Source organism: Lactuca virosa, chromosome 4, assembly GCF_052849685.1.
Source record: "Lactuca virosa cultivar CGN04683 chromosome 4, Lactuca_virosa_CGN04683_v6, whole genome shotgun sequence".
NCBI lineage: Eukaryota > Viridiplantae > Streptophyta > Magnoliopsida > Asterales > Asteraceae > Lactuca > Lactuca virosa.
This window is the reverse complement of record NC_136429.1, coordinates 15,169,737-15,190,631: the sequence shown is the minus strand read 5'-3', so window position 1 is coordinate 15,190,631 and position 20,895 is coordinate 15,169,737. Positions and strand designations below refer to the sequence as shown.

Genomic DNA, 20,895 nt, shown 5'->3' with positions numbered 1-20,895 from the left:
AGTTTTTGTTATCTCCAAGACTGTTGTTTTGTTAACAGATGTTTTGATTTTCCACACAAGATTTTTGTTTGAAGATTTTGAAAGAGTGGTTTTTGAACTTGTGGATTTGTTTGATGACACATTGTTCTTTGAAATTTTCAGTTTAAAAATTGTGCCATTAGATTTTGCAATAAAGACAGATGAAACATTTCGAGGTGCCGGCGAAGTGTTTCGGATGGTTTTGACATTGACATTAACATGAGCTTGAGGTGATTTGGAGTTAAGGACTTCCTTTGGTTCCGAACGAACAGGAGGTTCGGAAGGTCTTTTTAGGATCCTTGTGGGAACAAACGAATTTTGACTATGGTTTTGACATAAGGACTTCCTTGTGTTGTTTCGAGATGAGTTTGGTTTAGAGTTAGCAAGGAACCTGGAATTTTGTCTAGTCTTAACTTCCTTTTTGTAAGCATTTCTAGCTTCTACCCTGGGATCTACAACATCTTTTCTATTCAACATTGGTTTTCTCTTAGGATGAGGAGAGGATCCAGAAGTTTGTCCTTTGGATGGATTTGTAAACTCAGGAGTAATGGGAACCAATTTGGTTTTTGAAAGGACTACGGAGTCCGATTCACATGAATCAGAGGACACATTGCTTGAGACTTCAACTTTATCATCTAGAGATGCCCATACAAATTTCGAGGCATTGACTTCAGTTGTTTCCGGAATAATTTCCTCAATCACACAGTTGTTGAAGTGATTGCTTTTAGGAATATAGTCTACACAATTTGGAAGACTATAATGATATTTCGTGGTCCGATTCAGGTCCAGGTTTATCAGAGGCGGAAGAGGCGTGGAATCAGGACATTTGACAACTATTGGTTGGAACTCAGGAATTAGGGACTCAAAAGATCTTTTAACCTCCGGAAGGGGTGACAATGGAGAGACAGGAGTGTCCGAATGTTTAATGTTCGGAACCTCTCCCATGAATGTCAAATTTTGCAATTCCTTCAGGGGACTAACAATTGGTTTCGGAAACTCGCTTCCAAGACCAGGAGCTTTGGACCATGGATGACAAAAATTATGAGTCATCTGAATGTCAGCTTCAAGCATGTCTACAGAGTTATGCAAAGCATCTATTTTGGCATTGAGACGTTTGTTATCAGAAATCAAAATGTTTCGTTCAGAATAAGTGATTTCACATTTATCTTTCAAAATGATACATTCATCTTTTGACATTACAAGTTCATGCTCTAGAGACTCGATTTTCAATTTCTTATCCTCAAAACGTAATCTAAGACGACTTAGTTCATAGTCTTTTTTCTCACTGGCTTCTACGGCAGACTCACAGGCTTTATAGATGGTCTTCATATCTGTTTGGATCTGGGTCAGATAAGGTTCACATGAAGTCAAATCAAAATTATTATCAGAGATCATGGATTTTACCTGCTGAACAATGCTTCGACCTGGTGGATCGTTAGTGGCCATGTAGCAGTAGTGAGGTTCAGCAACATCATCTTCATCTTCGGACCCAGAAGACCAATAACCTTCATCACAATCAACCGTTTGTCTTGCCATCAAACACATATTTCTTCCACACATCAAATCTTCATCATCTCCGGATGACCAATATCCTTCGACATCTCTTGAAACTGTAGTGACAAATGCCTTCTCACTTTCAGCCATTTCTTGTGCTTTTCGGACATACTAAGCTGAGTCTTTGACTTTTGGTTTTTGTGGAGCATCAGCTAGACAATCTTTGGCAAAATGGTTTGCATGACCACATTTATGACACACGATTTTTGGTTTTTCTGAGTTGGAATTTTGAGAAGATTACGGGGCTGAATTTGTTTTAGTGAGGTTAGGCTTGTATGCAGAAGGATTTTCGGAGGTGTGTTTTCGTTCCGAAGCAGAGTATGGTTGAGGATGGTTTTGGTGAGGAGCGCTGAATCTGTTTTGGTATGGTTTGTAAGAGGGATTGAAAGGTCATTTGTATTTCATTAAGAGTAAGGAAACCTCTTGTTGGAAACGGAGTTCAGAATCTAAGGTTTCAGAATCATCGTTAGGATAGATGTGTGTGGGAAAAGAAGTTAAGGATGACTGAGTCAAAGGAACAGTGGGTTTGTAAGGTTCCGGAGCAGGTGGGTTCGGAATGGTTGATTCAAAAGAACTGACTAGAGCAAGTGGTCCTCCGGAAAGTTCTGTTATGGTTTGAGCAACGTTTGATTCATGTCCTTGAAGATCTTCAAAAAGTTGATAGAGTTTCAATTTTTTTAAGGAACCATTACATTGAAGACAAGACTTTACATTTCCTCATCCTTTGCCAAGACTGTTAATGAACTTGAGATTGTACTCGAGAGGAGTTCGAACAATCCCATGAGCAGTCATGTTGTTGACAACGATTCGATATCGGTTGGAGGCTGAGGCTACGGATTCACCTGGAGTAGTAGTGAAGGTGTCAAAGTCATTGACAACTGAGGTGAGGCGTTTGTCCTTCATATTTTTGGAACCTTCAATCAGATCCTGAAGAGTGTCCCAAATTTCTTTGGCTGATTTGCATAGCTTGATGTGCTCAAAGAGTGATGAAGGAACACCAAACACCATTTCCGAGAAGGCAACTTGATCAGCATGTAGCTTTTCAACATCATCTGCAGTTAGAGGAGCTGGACGAGCTTCATCCTCTCGCATGAGTTGAGCAGCTGCATCTCTTACAACTGTTCTTACTGGAATATGAGGGCCTTCTTTGACGGATCTCCAGATTTGTTCACCTTTCTCTTTGGCTAGTAAAAACCTTTCCATTCTAAATTTCCAATGATCATATTCTTCCACAACTAGCTATGGGGCACGTGTAGGGCCACCCACGCTATTTGCGATTTGCATTGAAATCATTTGTTGAGGATTTGAAGCAGCCATTGAAGTCAAGATATCTTCAAGCTTAAGTGGTATATAGAAGAACTTTTATCCTTAACACAGAAATGGTTGAAATACCAAGGTAAATTCAAACCAACTATAATCTGATCTTATGGATTCAAAGGACAACCACTCAAGCTCTGATACCAATTGTGAGAACAAGATCTTTGCGCAGGGACAAGGTTTGAGAACTCAAACCTTGAGTAAATGCATGAGATCAATGTCTGCTTAATAATGGATGTTCAAGTCGAGACTGGAAAGACCAGTCAAGTCTTAGATAATCAATTCAACAAATGATCAAGACATTAATTTAGAACAAGTAAATAGTGATCAAGGTAAAGTTAATAAATGAGGAACAAGAAGAATGTTTTAAATGTGATAAGAGTAAATGCCAAAAGTGAGTAAAAGATCCGTTGTTGACTTGTATTGAATGCTCCTATATATAGGAGAGAATGTTACAGTGAATTAACCCAAGAGTTTACATAGGGCCGGACAAGAGATACAAGTCTGACATTCTGATTGTCCTAAATCATCTTTAGACTAAGTCCTATGAAACGTTACATCAAAATACAAGACAAAAGTAATAAATGCACAAGAGACAAAACAAATTCATTCCAGACAAGTAATGTTCTGGAGATGAAAGTTTGGTCCGGATCAGCATGCATTCCGGACTTCAGGATCAGCTCTGGAATGTGTTCCTCTTCAAAATACTTCACTCCTTTTCTCCAGCTCCGGACAGGTTCCGGATCACATCTTCCTTCGGAACCAACAGCCTTCGGAATATGTACTTAGGATTGCTAGAGGTTCACTTTCAGGTTCTAACAGTCCATATGTTCATATTTCCAATTGAAGGGGCATTGGATGCGGAGCTTCCCAGACTACCTGAAAGATCTTAAAGATAGTAAAGTCAAGTCGTGTGACTCTACTTCAGGTACATCCACTATCTAACTCCATTATTTTATTAAGTTCTTATTCATAGATTCTTAATACATGATGTGATAGTCACATTTTGATGTTTTTGCAGGATTTAAGAGAAAGAAGGAAGCTTAAGAAGGGTAAGCTAAATCTGATTGTGAGAGATGCATTTCAGTCACATGGTTCGATGATCAGATATTGGAAGCGACTATTTAGGAGTTATGATAGATTAATAGATTGATTAAGAAATATTTTGGAAACATATTTTTCATATATTTGCATTGTAAGGACAAAAGTTTCCGCTTATTATCAATAAAAGTGATTTTTTCTTGCAATGAAATTTATGAAAATTGGTGGTTATATTTCTATTATTAGCAATGTTAAAAGTGGATTTGATTCTTAATTATGTCGTTTGTGGAAATCTCAAAATCAACCAAGTGAAAAGGAATTCTCATCACCCAAGTTTCAATTGGATAGAAACTTGGAGTCATGCATTTTGAACTATGTGATGTATGAGAATCTTGATCTTTGGAAGATTATGACTAATTCATTAATCACATGTTTATGTGAGTCAAAGTGAAGGACTAATGCATCTAGTACATATTGATATGGACTATTCAGATCCGCCACAAAGGATGATAACTTTATTCGTCATGATTTGCTTATGCTTTTAGTAAATATGGTTGTTTTTATAAGATTTAGCATAATTCTCACACTTTCAAAAGTTCTCAAAGAGTAGTATAACGAATAAGAAGAATCTGTTCCGCAGAAAGATAAAAGTTTCTCCAATTTGAAAGGAAAGGAGAGTACTTTAGTATCATGTTTTATGATCGTCTTAATGGTTATGGAACTATATCACAATTGATCCTCGAAGATCGTCTTGGTGCAATTATTTTACTAAGAAGAGGAATCATATATTGTTGAAATAGTTCAATCGAGAGATGTGTCATACTTCATTTCAAATCAAGTTTTAAAGTCATACTCTAAAAACTATAAATCGTATCTTGAAGCTTGTTTCGTACTAATTAGGTTTATAACACCTCATGAAATGTGGAGTAATAATGTTTTCTTACTTTAGCACAATTAGGATTGGCAGTTGTAATGTTTTGGTTAAAACAAAGGATAAACTAAGACCAATTCTATGAAGTGTTTTCTTGTCGATAATCCATACTAAATTTTGAATATGTGTTTCTTGCTCATCAAGGATTGTTCCTTGAAAGAGAAACTTATATGTCAAGAAGTCAGTAGGAGTCTTAATGTTCTTGAAAAGTTTCAGTAGTCAATCGACAATGAACCTTTTAGTCATCACTAGCACAAGATGATAAGCTATCGTGTTAAGTTGAGACATTCTTGTTTCTGTGCATCTTCCAGTTGAATTGGCAATGCTTATGAGTTCTATGGTTCTTATTTGACCGCAAAAGGCAGAGCATGTTGGTCAGTGATGGTACATTGGTCAATGGAAGTGAGCTGCTTAAACAAAATGGAAGCGCTGGTAGGCCCTTGTGCTACTAGAAGGAAATAAATTAAGAATAAGGAAAGTTCAGTCCATGTAAGCTAAATTTGAATTTGGTTTCATCATAAACCTTATCTTATGACTGTAGGTTGGATATGATAGATTTACATGGATAGGAACACGTACACCATAAAATCTAGGTGACAAAAGGTTTTGCTCTAATTCATGAAAATGATTGCGAGGAAACACTTTGGCTAGTAGATTTTAAAGATTTGAAAAATATCATTATGGTTAGCAATTGTGATAATTGCATTTCTCAAATTCGCATATGATTACGACATCCCTTTTCATAGTTCGAATTGTGAGAAATGGCAAGAAATAGCTTGAACGTTCGGGACTTATAGCTATAACTTCTGAAAGGGTTTAAACAAACACATATGCTATCTAATGAAAGGTGTATGAGCTTGAGAAGTCTGGCTGAAGACTTATCGAAGCATTACGTATCAGAAATCTGCACTTTAGTAAGAAAGTCAAAAAGTATTGATTTCTAGAAGTCCAAATGATTTTTGGATACATGTCAAAGCCAGTGGGAGCATATTTGTTATGCTAGTGGGAGCATAGTTGTTATTCTAAGTGTTGCAAGTTCACAATATTAATTGTAGGAAAGAAAATATTTCAAATTTGCAAATTGCAAAGTTTAGGAATTGTTTTGTTACAAAAAGATTTAGGGGAAAAGGCACTCATACTTCATTTCAAATCTAAAAGTTTAGATTAAAGTTTTAATGGAACTTAGTCTTGGACATATATGAATGTCGGAAATTCGATATAAAGAAATATTATAGTAAAAGACTAATCAGACATCAGGTCTCTATGTAAGACATTATGAATCGAGTCCCATATGCTTTGGATATAGGATCGATCTCATATGATATAATATTAACATGTTCTGATTTTTCTGAATAGCTGGGGCATTGAGAGGGAAAAGGACTAGAACAGGATGTGACTAAAGTTGTTGAACAAATGTCAAGAACACTCTGAGGTTTACTGAATATTGTTTGCTTGTGGACCGTTGGAAGTGTTGTATTTGGACGGACCATATTGACATAATTCTTAATGAATGAGACTCTTTTCAGAATTGATAGTCATATGGGGATATGGAAATGTTTCCATAACGGGAGTTGATAATTAGAATTTACATGTGAGTTAGAAACTTTAATGTAAGGAAGGTGTTCAAGGTGTGAGACTTCGTTACCTTCGAATTGTTTTAAGTAACAAAGTTTCAATGGAACACTTTGTGATATCGTTGGTTAAGTCTCTGTGACTTTGAAGCCTCGACATTACAAATGATCATTACATGTAAATCTGAAACTCTAACACATTCTAGTAGTGACTAGAATCAGGAATTGTGAAATGAGCATCATTGGAGTAATGTCCAATCGGTCTGTTCACAAAGGAAGGACCATAGAAAGACATAGTATGCATGTTTATAACATGGCCTGACTGATTTTTAATTTAAGTTTTTAGTTGATTATTCGAAACATTATACAAAGAATAAAGTCTAATTAATATGGTGATTAAATAATAAGAGTTTTATTGATATTCAATAGCTTGAGACCATAGCTAATTAGGTTATCATTGTGTTTCATTTCACATCTTTTACTTCCCGAATAATTGGATTACTCAAACATCCACAGTCGATCATACTGCAATGTTCATGAGTACTTGGAAATGGGGATTTTATGTATTGGATAAAACCACGCTCAAAGAATTACTTCATGGATATTATCACGAGTAATTTTGAGACGATAATATCTTATATTCTTGAAACAGAGATATATGAGTTTTTGTTTGCAAGTCAGTTGTGCATTGATGATACGTAAACGCGTCAGTAACTTGATGTTATAAAACGTATTTTTGTGCATGATTTGATGAGTAAATAGTGCAAGCATAAAAGTCGATGTTTATCCGTTCCTTTTTCCCTAACGGGAAATCACGATATCTGTGCACCATTCGATGATTTGATGATGACATCTAAGCGTTTGGCCAAGCCTGTACAGAATTGATGTGTTCAATTAGTAGTCTAATTTCAGTCGTCATAAATCGGAAATCGGGAAACAAATCTTAGACAGAGATTGATTATAATCCATATCTCATGTCCATACGATATCTTGTAGACCGAAGGAATATTTGATCACTTATCTTAGGACATATCACCGAATGGGTCAGAGTTCGATAGCGGCTTTTGGTAGCTACAATTTGCTAGTCAATTTGGTAGTTATCCTGGCAATATAGTTATTAGACTTATCCAAGTGGGAGACTGTTGGATTAGGCGTCTAAGCCCATAACTATAATTGGTAAAAAACTTGAATTGATAGTAGCACAGTCCTTTTGGATTGCCTTCAAACCTGGCAATTGAATAGGATGACTTTTAGAGAAAGAAGAATGATGTATTAATTTATTACTTGGTTAATAAATTAATTAGAAATCAAAATAAATGATTTATTAATGTATTATGGAAATAATATATTAATTAGAAATCATATTGTTTAATTAATATTTGATCAGAAATTAATTTGGAATTTGGGGTTAAAGGAATTAATTAAATGTGTAGGGACTTAAGGTGGCAATGTTCAATAGTTGAGCATTGGGAAATTCTAGAACATCCCTAAAGAGGGGGAATGAAATCTAGAGTATCTCTAGGGTTTCCTTGGGCTCTAAGGATGCCTTGGATGCCTTAGGGAGGAAGTTAAGGGATTAGGGTTATCTTGGAGATATATGCCTTATCTAATACCTTCCTAACACCTATATAAACCTTCCTTAGGGTTGAATTCCGGCTATTCCTTCTTTCTAAGAGCTTTGGAAGAAATTTAGGCTCCTTCACTCTCTCTCTCTCTCTCTCTCTATAGCTTTCCTTGGTTGCTAGGGTTTGTTTGCGAACCATTAGAGGCGCGACACTTGTGGCGGTTGCTACCGAAGGTCTTTCAAGCAAGGATTCAAGATTGTTTACAATAATAATCTTAAAGGTATGTATCATAACCCTTCTTATGTGATTTTCGATTATTCTATTGTTCATATTGTATGTTCAATTAGAGAGAACATAGATCTCAATTAGGGTTGCATGCACACATAGGATTGTATGTTATGCTCAAAACCCATCATATAGAACCGTACTTGGTTCGCATATCATACAATATCGAATATGTTCTTAACACATGTTCCAGGAATTAAGCATATAAATCACATTTAAACTCCTTTACAGATACTTAATACATTAATTAATACTTGTATTAAAATCATGTTCATGAAAGAGACTATGCACTCACTTGACTCGGGTGGGTGACTAGAGAATTTGATAGCACTCCGCCTAACACATTTAAACTCCTTTGATGTGACCTAAGTATGATTTATACTAAATCCTAGTCTTATATTCCTGGTGACTAATGATAGTCTGGATTCCTTGATAATCTCAATGTCTACATCAAGATCTATCAAGTAAGGAATAACCAGATAGAATCATATCGGAGGTAGGGTCCATTTGGTATACATATACTGTTTGGAAATCCCACTTTAAACACTTCACTAAATCAACCTAGACATCATCCCTGTAAGTAGAGCAATCAGTATGATGACTTGGACTCAATGATAAATCTTAATTATAGGTTCATAATAAGGAGTATGACTATAGTTAAAAGTTACACTTGAATAAAATAAGCTTAGCTTAACTTACAGAGTACATTGATGAAAATTGAGAATTAAGCGGGCATAGCTCTGACACGAGAGCTTCTATTCACCGGTTATCAGACACCGCAAGGCTTCGACGACTAAAAACTTAAGGGAGAAAGCGCTTAAAATTAAGAGAAACTCGAGAGACAAACGTTTGAATGGTGTGGAAATAGACTGAATTTCGACTACTATTTATAATTGAATTTGGACTGCACGTCGCGTATATGTCCCTTGCGCGTCGCGCATTTGGTTGGACATGATGGCGTGGCGTTCAATCATTGGTGCGACATGTCGAATTCTGGGTGGAGTGACAGTGCGTGCGACACACCTTGTCGTTGCGTGCGGGTGCGCGTGAAGAATTTATATTTCTTAAGAAAATCATATCTTCTTTATACGAGCTCTGTTTTAGATGGGTTTTATATCTACGCGTAGCTATCGACGAGATCTACAACTTTCATTTAGACGTCGGTTAGTTTTGAATTCATTTTTAAAGCTATATTTTTAACAAGCTTATATTGTTAAAGTCCATTAAAAATTCATAGTTCTCTTATATGACATCCATTCTCGTCTATTTTTATATCGGCAGATAGGTATTAACGAGATCTTCAACTCTCATTTAGATTGTTTTTCCTAACAATCGACCGATTCCATTTTCGGTTTCTAAGCCGTATACTCTTATGCTAAAATATTAGAAAAATCATAACTTCCTCTCACAATGTCAAATTTAGGCATTTTTTATATGTACGGAATCCTTGTCATATATATTATAACACTGGTTAAGATTATTTATCTTAATTAATCTTTTATAAATAAGTTAATTTTTAACGCTTATAATATCTTAAGCGTCTAGCCCTAATTTGCGGATGTTACACGCTATATATAGCTGATAGATATATATGGTTTACCATGATTTGAATAGTTAAATAATATTTGATCTATGTAAGACAGTTACATATCACTTACCAGGAGGCTTCTAGAACCTTTTGGATCCTAAGGAAAACCGTCCAAACCTAGGAGGGTTCTAGAATGTCTTATTCTCTTAACAATTAAAGAATTACAATTCAAGCCTTACACCCTTAAGCAATTCTAATTAATCCAAAAATTAATTTCCAATTAATTTTGATTAATTCTAATTTAATATCTAACCATCATTAATTTATTAATCATATAATAAAATTAGTAAATTGTTTCCTTACTCTCCTAAAATCATTCCATTTATTTCTAGCTATTGAGGGCAACCCAAAAAGGTGTTTATTTTTATTCCTTTAGATTATACTAATTGAGTTAAGACCTTAGACACCTAATCGAACACCATCTACACAAATGGTTCCTTGGCTTAGCTATTTGACTTCGTTGTAGATGAGAACCAAGGAAGCTGTAAAACCGATGTAAAAAACCTTTAGTATAAACATGATGAAAAATAAAAGAAATACCTAAATCCTTCCATCCACAACTGAATCAATCCATATATCCTTCCATCATGATCCAATAGCAACCAATATGTTGAAATCAATCTAGTACAAAATTGAAACGATAAACAAATCAATCCATATATCCTTCCATCATGATCCAATAGCAACCAATATGTTGAAATCAATCTAGTACAAAATTGAAACGATAAACAACCGATACTGCTAAAGCAAAAAAAACCTTGGACAAAACCCTTATTCTCCGTTAACCGAAGACCCAACCTCAATCTTCTTCGATGTTTTTTTATGATTAAAAACTCCACATCAAAATGTTAATATATGAGTTTTAGGGCACATCGAAAAGAGAAAGCATGAGGTGGAAGAAGCAGAGTCACAAGCAAAACGGTGGAGGAAACATGGATGAGGCAATCTATGAAACAAATGGAAAACGTAAATTCAAGGGTCGAAGAAAAGCAATTGTATGCGCCAAACCACCAAACCCTCAGCTCCTAAGTATCATTGTTCATAAGTCGCGACAAAAATTAATATGTTATATAATTATTAATTGGGTTAACATCAAACATTTATACTATACTTTAAAAACGTTCTTCCTTTTACCACATTCATTTGAAACTTCATTGACTTTTGAAGTTTTTTTCTAATAATAGTTATAAATTGTTTAACTAATACTAAATCGGTAAATAAAATAAAAAAATAAACATCTACCTACACATAAAATTATAACATTTAAAAATTTACTTAACAATACTAATTAATTATAACTAAAATATGAAAATAAATAACGGACTACTTGTAAATGGTTAAAACATCATTTCTAATAAATGAAAGTTTTTTTTTTCCACTTGTCACACTCTCATTCAATTTATCAAATGTCATTTTGTGGTTATTTTGAATTAATTCTTTTTCACATGTCATTTTATGATTTTTTTTTCCTATTTTTTTAAATTCCATATAACATTTTAATGTAATAATTACAATAAATGTTGTAATAAATGAATATTAATTTCACTAATAAACTTACCTTTTAGTTTTAAAATTCTCAAATCTCCCTATCTAATAAATAAATAGTGTTAATATTCTTATGCAATGTGTCATGCCATATGTCAAACTTTTAAATCAATATTACGCCATGTGTCGTTGTTTTGCTTCTCCAATTTCAATTTTACGTCTGCGTTTTTAATTAATTAAGACTCTCCCATAAAATCAGCAATATCTTCGTCACAATCCCAAAAAATTAGGATGAAAATCGATTGAAATATACCTCCTATTTCTCTCTCTGAAAACCCTAAAAGTCATTCAACACTCTTTGCAATCATTGTTGATTAGAGAAAGAGTAAGGAACTGATGTCGACGAACCAAGGTAAAATCGAGTATCCTCCCGTATTTGAACTTCTGCTTGGGAATTTCAGTTGAGTGGGTACATTCAAAAACCTACTTTTTGTTTAATATATGATGATCTTTTTGAAATAGCAATTTGAAGTAGTTTACAAAATCAATATGTCTATGTCTTTCACTCCTCTTCTATATTGAATTCCGACCTTTTCTGTTGCGGGGTTAATTTCATTTTGGGTTTGATTTTTGATTTCAAGTTATGCTTTCACGAGAAGAGAGACTAGGAGGAGAAGAGGGAATGTTGAATCATCTTTCTTTCTCTGTGTATACTTTGATTTCACTTCATGTTTATTGTTAAATGTATGTAAAACTGATTAATTTAAGTTGACGACAGGTTATTGCATGTTGCCATGTTCACACTTCACAGTTAGTGATTTAAGGTCAAATATTTGTCATGTTAAAATTTGGCATACTTCAACAAACACTACTTTAATTCATTGAAAAATACGATAGTTAGATTTAGAGTTAAGGTTCAATTTTAGTGTCTACTATATGGTTTTACCAATCTTCATTTGTTGTCCACATGAACGCCTTCTCTCGCCTTTTCTTTTTTTAGATAAGCATCTCGACTTTACGTACATATCCATAAGTTCTTGGTGTCTTGAATCAATAAATTAGTTTGTACAGCTCTGTGGTCTTTAGTCTCTTGAATCATTAACATAGTTTGCACACCACCTATTTGATAAAATGCTTAAACCAAATTTTATATCAATATAAGCATTAGCTTAGGTTTCTTTGTATTGTATATATTTTCTTATATGTACTGTATAATCAATACAAATAGGAAATCCATGTAAAAAGCACACATAATATTATCTTTCTAAAGCTTATCTTTGTAACTAAACTATATACTATGATGCAATGCCATTAAAATGTGTAGAACAAGTGCACGAGAAATTAATTTGTGAGTAAATAAATGCATGAGCTAATTTCCCAAAGTATTTGGAAATAAACTTTGTGTTGATAGTGGTAGTTGGCATCAAGGATGATGTCACAGATGAGAATATGGTTCAAGTTCAAGGTAATAAAACTTATCTATTTTTTTCGTTTCTTGACACTATTGATTTTCCATTTAAAATAATGAAGATTATCATGTTATGTTCTGTGAAGAATGAAGATTACCATAAAAAATTTCTTAAATGTCGACTTTAGAACATTTGATATGATCCGTACATATCTTTTTGTGTTATGTTACATTTTACTCATTGTTGACACTAATGATTTTCACTTTTGGTCTTGACTAGCAAAAGCAAATAAATAAGATAACGAGTTTTTTTCCGACGGCAAACACGAAGTGAAAGATTGATTTGTGAAAAGTTCAAGGATTATTGTTCAGTCAGGTATGAGCTCATACCTCTGTAAACCTTATCTTACTCAACATTTTTTGAATGAAGTTAAAGGTTTGAAGTATGAACTACTTATTATGCAAGTTTCTAGGTTCAATCACATCTTATAAACCCCAAAGAAAAAAGAAAATAGAATGACTAAGACACACACCCACAAAAACAAATAAAATATGGTACATTGTGTTTGTTGTAATAGTTTGATTTGCAAAATCTTTATGCTAACAATTATACTGCCAAAGATGAAACCTTACATACCTAAAGAAGAAACATTTGCATTGTTAAAATTCTTTAAAGTTGCATTTCTTTTTGATCATATATCATAAAATGACAAAACAATATGTGATTTATACCAAATTAGTAATTTTTATTTTATTTAATAGAACATAATGATATGGTAAAATTAAAGGCATAATTATGATGTTCCAACTTATTTTTATAGAAACTGTGTATTTCATGCTATTTATCGTGGATTTTTTGTTCTGTTGTAGGTTGTAACAACCAAATAATGAAGGTAAACAGCTATTATTGGAAAAAATATTCGCAGCTGATGTCTTAAAATGAGTATATGGTCACATGGAAGTAAATAATTGAAGTAGGCTCTCTACATGGTTGTAATACATTTCAAATCCATTTTACTTATAATTAGGGGTGAGTATAAAAATCATAATTTTATAAAATGTGTAAACATAAAGAACATAGATCGGATACTCAAATTAATATATATTAATTTTAAATAATCAATATAAAAGTCAAAACAAAACTTATATCTTATTATTTTAATAAAATCTTATAAATCTTTGATTTTTCATTATCATTTTTAATAATCAATATTGTTTTTATTTATTGTCTGTGGTTTCCACGGGTTGTAACCTAGTATTTTTTATATTTAAAAGATAAAACATTTCAATTATAATAAATTATTATTTTTCTTATTTTCTTATAAATTTAAAATTCTGAAATATTTAAACCTTTATATTTAACTTTTTTTTAAATCAATTCATGTAATACATGGGTCTCACAACTAGTTATAGATAAAGGAATGTTAAGATATGTTTATCGTGTAACAACAATCCAACAATAAAAATAAAGCTTTGACTTTCTAAGATGGGTTGTGATAGTGAGAAATGTAACAAATAATACAAAAATAAATGAATGTATGTTATTTATCCCTTCTAAAATAGTAACTGAGAAACATATATAGCCCAAATACACAAAAGTTTCCTATTTCATCTAGAGTAAAGCTTCGTCCACTATAATTTCTTCAACCTCAGCCTACAACATTTTTAATTGCATTGTTATTACTTATTAACATATCATATATGATACGATGATATAAAATTAATGATACCAGGTTATCAATGACTCTGACTCTAAGATATTACTGTTTATACAATGTATTCAACATAGCTTGCAAATATGCTTTGATATATAACTGTGAAATTCCAAGTACATTATATTCAGTCTTTAAATAAAAAGACATGTTTCCATAAATAAATTAAAATAATTAATTAAATAAATAAAAATCAACTACCTCATCAATACCGGGATTACAATGAAGCTTAATTTTTGTATTTGGGTCACCTTTGTAAGGATCGAATACCTATTGTAATATGTCGAAGACATAAGTTTATTTTACAAGGCATATATGTAACGAAGCTTAGATGTTTAGTCCTTGTAATTTTTTGTGTGCTTTCATGTTTCCTATAAATAGGGACATTACTTAGAGTTAGATAAGAGTCTTTGTATGAACTTGTCTATTTTCTCTCTGTAACATTTGAAAGCATAATAGAGCTGAAACCAGATCATATTTACATCGTGTGTTCAAACTATTCGTTAACTCTGATTTGATTCATACTTGGTTCTACACTTCATCAATTGGTATCAGAGCAGGAATCATAATCTGAGATCTGATTTTCACTCTGATTCAAAAGGTTTTTGAATCAAATTTCTGGTTCAAAAAGTTTCGCACCTTTTGACGTGAAAAAGCGTTTTAGATCTTCAGTTGTGATTTGATTCTGCAACTGATTTGTTGAATCGAGTATTCTACTTGATATTTCTGTTCAATTCAGCAATTTGCTTTCAAATTCTCTTTAATTTCTCAAAAATTCTCAAAAATTTTCTTCTGTACATCAATGGCGAACTTCAATCTCAACTCGATGACTTCATACTCTCATCTGCTAGGATCTTCAACTAAGATTCTTATGCTCATTCCGGAATACTATGAGCAGTGGTCTGATCGTATGGAAGATTACTTGAATGGACTCGATGAAGAGCTTTGGTCTTGCATCTCAGGGAATGTTACTCTTCCGACGAATCTTCAACCAATTGGATCGTCGTCTGGTACTACGAGTGTGGATGCTCAAACTGATCGAATGAAGAAACTTGAAAAACGATGCATAAGAGAGTTACATGGTGCATTGCCTCCAGTTGTGTATAACTATGTCAGAAGTTGTACAACTGCAAAAGACATCTGGAATAATCTCAAAGAAAAGTTTTTCAAGGTAGCGAGAAGACGAAAATCAATTCAGTTAAGCATTGTTTGATTGAATTGAAGGATTTCAAGCAAAAAGATGGTGAAACAATTGAAAGTTACTATGATAGGCTGAACGAGCTGATTTATAAATGCAATCGTTATGGAATCACGAGGTCAGCCATGGAATTCAATCTCACCTTTGTTATGGGACTCCGTAAAGAATGGAGGAGTGTTAGCATGATGGTGAAAAATCAATAAAGTTTCGACACATCTTCTTTGAATGATTTGTACAATCAACTGAAAACTCACGAAAGTGAAGTGAACGAAATGACAGAAGAGTCGAAGGTTAGTCTGGGAGGTCCATTAGCACTTGTCTCTAAAGTGTCTGAAAAGGAAGCAGTCGAAAAAGATGATTCTGATGATGAAGAGGGGTTTATCATGAATTCTGATGATGAGGCAATAGTTTTTTACTCAAACAATAGAGTCAAAAAGTTTTTCAAGAAACCGTTTAATCCAAAGGTAAAGCAAAGTGAGGGAAAAGGAAGTTTCGTGAACAAGGCTGCAGGAGAGGAGAAGAAGAAGTATGAGAAGAATGATGGGAAGGGTGCTGAGGAGAAGAAATAGAAGAAATTGAAAGGAGATTCTGGTATGGATTGTCATTATTGCAATGGAGCAAATCATCTAGCAAATGATTGCATGCTTCGAAAGAAGGATGATAAAAAGAATAGAGTAAAGGAAGAAGTGTATTATGTGCAGAGATTGGAAGAGGTGCGTACGAAGGCGAAAAATTTGTCTTTGGTGGCTCAAGGTGAACATGAGAATGATGACACATATCAAATTTGGTCTTCGGACTCCGATGATGAAGAAATGTGTAATCCTACGCCTGGAGCCATGTATGCGAAGCTGGAGGAAGATTTAGACGAAGAGGTGACGGGACGATGCTTTGTGTCAAAGTCTGCTGATAAGTCTCCAATGACAACAAAGGTACGTAATATTCTTCAATCTTTCAATATTCCTTTGAGTGCATATGATTCTGAAATTGTTGCTTTTGATGATACTATTGCTTATTTTGATAATTTGGTTGTTTCTGCTAGCAATGAAGCTAAGAAATTAAGCAATCAATTGTTAGAGACTCAGAAGAAGTTAGATTCAAAAGTTGTCAAGATAGAATGTTTAGAATTGCAAATAACAAACATTATGTGTGATCGAGATTCGTTGTCTAGTGATGTAAAACTCTTATTAGCTCAATGAAATATCTACTGCAATTCTGATAAACGTCTATATGGCAAGTTAACTGCATTGCATCATTCGTGTGAAATTAGCAAGGAGCAACATAGGAAATTATTACCTTTTTTTAGCATATGAGAGAGCGAAGGTTGATAATATTTCGTATGATTGTGAGAAAAATATTGTTGAGTTTGACAAAATTCCTGATGATAGATATGCTTATGGAATTGTCAAAATTGACGAATGTCCTGATTCAAGTGAATTAGTTAACATTGTGAATGATACTTTGACAAAATCAGAACAAATCAAAATTTTGAAAAAGACTGAGAATTCAACATCTGATTCTCAATCTAATTTTGCCGATATTGAAGATAACTCTGACAATATTAGCGAAATTAGTGATATTGAGGATGTTGATTGTTCCCAGTTGTCTGTCATTAATGTTGCATCAAAATCTAAAGGAAAAGAAAAATGTAATGATTCGTTGGTTCAGAATGATACTGACAAACCCTCAAGTTCGAAAGTTTGTGATTTCGACAATGTGAGTGTCAAAGATAGTCAAACAGATAGTAGTGATGATGAGGATGAAGCTCAAGTTTCGAATGAATCTAAACCTGACAAACTTGTTTCAAACGAACCAATCATTCCACGTGTTGTTGTTGATCAAGTGATCGGTGACACTGAAAATTTCGACAAAGTTCTGTCTGAAAAAGGAGCCCATTATTTGGAAACAAATCAAGTGGTGTATCCAAATTTCAAGTGTACTGATGATGTTGTATTTCCAAATCAAGTGTTTGTCACCACTGGAAATGTTGATAAAATTAAACTTAAATTCAACAAAATGGTCAAAGATGACAACAAGAAAACAACAGACGAAGGATTCTTTTAAAATCAAAGCACTGTTGAAAACAATCTAACAAAGAATTCGTATATTTTTCAAAGACAAAAACCACAACGCAAATGGGTTGAAAAATCGAAAGTTGTGAAAGAAGTTACAAAAGAGGTTGTTGTGGAAAATGAAATTGTTGTCAAATTAAATTCCAAAGAATTTAAAGAACAAATTAACAAGTTTTCAAAAGAAAATGCAATTTCAAAAAGACAAGCTCGAAATAAAATTTTCTGGCAAACTGTTGTGTCTCGAAAGAAACAAAATGGTTTGACATTGAAAACTTCTGAAAACATACAGTCTAAATCTGTTGAAAACAAGTCTTCAAATTCAGCATATTATTCAGACCAAAAGAAAAATCCCACTCAATCAAACAAACAAAACTCTGAATTTTATCCAAAAACAAGTTCTTCGAAAGTTTCAAATACCTCAAAGAGTGTTCAAAATCAACCCTCAACACAACGATTTTCTTCTAATCAACAAACAAGGTTTTCTCAAAAACAAAACTTTAAAAATCGATTTTCTCAAAATATAAGCGTTGGAAACAATGATGGAAGTCGATACGCCATGGCATTTCGACCTAAATCAAATGTTGATTTTTATTCCACAAAAACCAAATTTTCCAAATCCATCTGGAAAGAAACATTCGAAAGTATCATACACAAAGGGTTCGACAAGTGTGAAGAATATAGATCATTGGCTTGAATGACAAGGGAAAATGTTTCAATCTCGAAAATATTCCCAACAACAGATTCACGAAGCATATGAACAATATTTGAATGATTCTTCAAATAGTAGTTCTTCCAAAGAATCAAATGTTCTTGTGAAAACATGGAAACCAGTTTCGAAAGATAAACAAGCTGGAAAACTAACTGAGAACAAAAAGGCGAATGTCAGTGAAAAATCTAAACCTTCGAAAACTTATATTTCTGCTCCTTTACCTAGTGATGTGGACTTAATTGATAGTCTCAAAACTAAAGTTTGTGATTGGGTTAAAATTTCCGCATTTCATTCTGTTTTTAATGCTAATTTCCAAGGACCCAAACAGCCTTGGGTACCTAAATTCTTTCATTGATTGCAGGTGTTATGCGACGAGCAATATGATGAGAAATGGTATATCGATAGTGGTTGCTCACGTCACATGACTAGACGAAAGGAAAATCTGAGAGATTTTCGAAGCTTGGAAAATGCAGGTGTTGTGAAGTTCGGCAACAATCACAAGTGCCAGGTGAAAGGATATGGCAAAGTCACGAATGGAAAGTTCACTGTTAATCGTGTTTCTTATGTAGAAGGTCTTCAACATAACTTGATAAGTGTTTCACAACTTGTTGTGGGCACTGGCAATCAAGTGGTGTTTAGCGAAGAAGGCAGCATCATTTCGAACGTTGAAACTAACAAAGTTTTGCTCAAGTCCAAACGACATGGTGACATGTTTACTCGTGATATCAAACGGACCATCTGCAAACCCTCAGTGTGCTTACTTTCGAAAGCTTCCTCAGACATCAGCTGGCTATGGCATCGACGTTTATCACATTTAAACTTTTGAAATTTGAATAAATTGGTTGTTGATGATCTTGTTCGAGGTTTACCTGTACTAAAGTTTGACAATGATACCTTGTGTGCAGCTTGTGAACAATGGAAACAGCATAGGAAAGGACATCTAATTGTGATAGATTCGAAAATTGTGGAACTATTAGAACTTCTTCACATTGACCTTTGTGGACCATCAACTGTTGAAACTCTCAACAACAAACGGTACATTTTGGTTATTGTTGATGATTTTTCACGATTTACTTGGGTATATTTTCTCAGGTTAAAATCTGAGGTTGCTCAAACAATGATCGAGTTTATAAAGAAAATTGAGATAAGTCTGAAGAAAAATGTTCGAAAGATCAAAAGCGATAATGGGTCTGAGTTTAAGAACAAAGTGCTGGATTCGTACTTAACCGAAAACGGAATGTCGCATAACTTCTCTTCGGCCTATACACCTCAGCAAAATGGTGTGGTTGAAAGAAGAAATAGGTCACTATGCGAATCTTCCTCAATATCTATGGGCTGAAGCAGTTTCGACAGCATGTTTCACTCAAAATAGATCTTTCATTCATCGTCGATTCAATATCACTCCGTATGAAATCATTAATAACCGAAAACCTAATGTCAAATTCTTTCATGTTTTGGGTTGCAGGTGTTTTGTAATGAATCTTAAAGATAGCCTTTCAAAATTTCAAGCTAAGGCTGACGAAGGCATATTTTTGGGATATTCGCACAATTCGGTTGCATACAGAGTGTTAAATAAGCGCACACGAAAAGTCGAAGAGACATTCAATCTTACTGTTGATGATTATTATGTCAAACAAGTTGAAAAGCAATTTGAACATAAACCAATTATTAATGAATCATCTGATGAAACTGAAGAATCAAATTCATCTGACTTTGATTATGATTTAATTTTTGGTATTCCTGACAGGGCTGTGGATGCTGAAGTTCATGCGAATGATAATCATCACTCTGAATCTTCGAAGCATACTGATGACTTGGAAATCCCTCAAACAATTGTAGATGTTAATTCAACAACGAATTCCCCAGGAGTTGCCGAAAGTATGCATAATAATCCAGTGGAGGGGGAGCACTTGGATTCGAATACTCTGGTTGAGGGGGAGCATTCTTTCGAGGGGGAGAATGGGAGAATGGATGAAGTTGTTGAGGGGGAGCATCAAAATGATAATCTTGTTGAGGAGGAGCATGAAGAAAGTAATAAAATAAATCTTAATCAAAATGATGAGTTTCATGATCTAAATGATAATGTTTCTGTTGCAGGATCTGAAAATGAAGAGATGTACGAAGATGCACCTTTGGAATTTGATCCGGCATATCCACCGTTAGAGAAATGGACAAGGACTCATCCGAAAGATCAATTCATTGGAAATCCTCAAGATGGAGTATTAACAAGAGCTCAAATTCGTGCAAAGAATGAGGTATTAAATACTCATCAAGAATTTTGCATGTTCAATGTTTTCATCTCGAAAATTGAACCAAAAACAGTTAAGGTTGCAATGGAACACTCAGATTGGGTTGTTGCAATGCAATCTGAACTGGCTGAATTCGATAGAAACAAGGTATGGAGATTAATTCCTAAACCTGAAAATGTTTCGATTGTCGGGTTA

At 33.8% G+C, this 20,895-nt stretch overlaps 1 long non-coding RNA gene across 1 annotated transcript; it reads left to right on the top strand.

The window, feature by feature from the left end:
* Positions 1 to 11,652: 11,652 nt before the first annotated feature.
* On the top strand, positions 11,653 to 13,746 carry LOC145169098 (uncharacterized). Its single transcript, XR_013742298.1, has 3 exons — positions 11,653 to 11,767; positions 13,044 to 13,139; positions 13,634 to 13,746. It is a non-coding gene; the product is annotated as an uncharacterized LOC145169098 (long non-coding RNA).
* Positions 13,747 to 20,895: the final 7,149 nt, after the last annotated feature.